This window comes from Helianthus annuus, chromosome 17 (genome assembly GCF_002127325.2).
Source record: "Helianthus annuus cultivar XRQ/B chromosome 17, HanXRQr2.0-SUNRISE, whole genome shotgun sequence".
NCBI lineage: Eukaryota > Viridiplantae > Streptophyta > Magnoliopsida > Asterales > Asteraceae > Helianthus > Helianthus annuus.
In genome coordinates, this window is record NC_035449.2 from 54304315 (window position 1) to 54306052 (window position 1738).

At 43.6% G+C, this 1738-nt stretch overlaps 1 non-coding gene across 1 annotated transcript; it reads left to right on the top strand.

Annotated features, from left to right (window-relative positions):
• Positions 1-1410: 1410 nt before the first annotated feature.
• Positions 1411-1517, top strand: LOC118489357. Its single transcript, XR_004887376.1, has one exon. It is a non-coding gene; the product is annotated as a small nucleolar RNA R71 (small nucleolar RNA).
• The last annotated feature ends 221 nt before the right edge of the window (positions 1518-1738 follow it).

Below are 1738 nucleotides of genomic sequence, written 5' to 3' on the forward strand. Positions count from 1 at the left end.
AGGGGAACCTCGGTGTCTTCTTCCATATCTAGTATGACAAAGTCGGCTGGATAGACGAATCTGCTTACCTTTACCAAAACGTTTTCGATGACACCTTGTGGAAATTTGACGGAGCGATCAGCGAGTTGTATGCTCATTTTTGTGGGACTCGTGGTTCCCATGCCGAGTCTTTTAAACATAGATGAGGGCATGAGGTTAATGCTAGCCCCAAGGTCGGCTAGAGCATTACGAACGGGGGATTCCCCTAGTGAACAGGGAATCGTGAAGCTTCCGGGATCGATTTTCTTTTGGGGAAGTTTATTGAGTACGAGTGCAGAGCATTCTTCGCCTAAATTGACTAACTGCAAATTTTAAATTTTCTTTTTATGCGTAAGGAAGTCCCTCATGAATTTAGAGTATTTGGGCATTTGTGTTCGGACCTCGATAAAAGGAATATTGACATGCAATTATTTTAACAGACTTTCGAACTTTGCGAATTGCTCATTGGTCTTTTGACGAATTAACCTACCGGGGTATGGAACTCGAGGAGCCTTGGTAGGCTCTGGTGACGGAGGGGAGTTCTTCTCTTGCAGAGGTGTGGGTATTGTTTCTTCTGTTGGCGGTGGCGCTTCTGCAGGCCCTACGGTGCGGTTTCGTAGTGTGATGAGGTGAACTTGCGCTTTTGGGTTTGTTTCGGTATTACTAGGTAATGCGCCTTGCGGTCTCTTGGCAAAATTTTGAGCTATTTGATTTAATTGTTTTTCTATGTTTTGAATGCTAGCTTGTTGATTTCTAAAATTTGATTCTAATTGTAGAAATCTTTTCGAGTTTTTCTTTTCAGTGTCGGAGATGAGGCGAGATATAGTATCTTCGAGCCTTTCTCGTCCACTTTGTTGTTGAGTGAAATTTTGTGACTCATTTCTTGGTTGTTGAAAGTTTGTTCGTTGGGTTTGTTGGTTACTACTATTGTCGGGTTCCCTCCAACCAAGGTTTGGGTGGTTTCGCCATCCTTGGTTGTAAGTTCCCGTTGGGGGACCCGACGGCCTAGGTCTATTATCAATGTAGTTTACCATTTCTTGTTGATCGTCCGTTTCTTTCATACAACTCCAATTTTCATGTGACCCACCACACCCTTCACAAGCCATAACCGAGACTGTTTTTGTCATTTCCAGTTTTTTTATCTTTGAAGAAAGGGCCTCGATTTGGGCTTGTAAAGAAGTGCTTTCATCGACCTTATGGGCGCCCGGGGCAACAGATTTATTCCCCCGGGGGGTGTGCCATTGAAAATTGGTTTGAGCAATTTCCTCAATTTGATTATATATTTCGTGTGGGCGTCGATTACCTAAAAGTCCCCCGGAGCTAGAATCAAGTGTTTGCCTTGTGTGTGGCAACAATCCATTATAGAAAGTGGATACTTGTTGCCATATCGCAAGGTCGTGATGCGGACACTTGCGTAATAACTCCTTGAACCTTTCCCAAGTTTCATATAAGGATTCCCCGTCCTCTTGTGAATATGTATTAATTTCAGTCATTAACTTAGCAGTTTTAGCGGGAGGGAAATACTTATATAGAAATTTTTGGGCTAGTTCATCCCAGGTGTTTACCGATCCAGCTGGGAGGGCGTTGAGCCAAGCTTTCGCTCGGTCTTTCAGTGAGAAAGGAAACATACGGAGGCGGATGGCGTCATTTGATGCTCCGTTGATCCGAAAGGTATCACATATTTCTAAGAAATTGGTGATATGTAGATGGGGATCCTCAT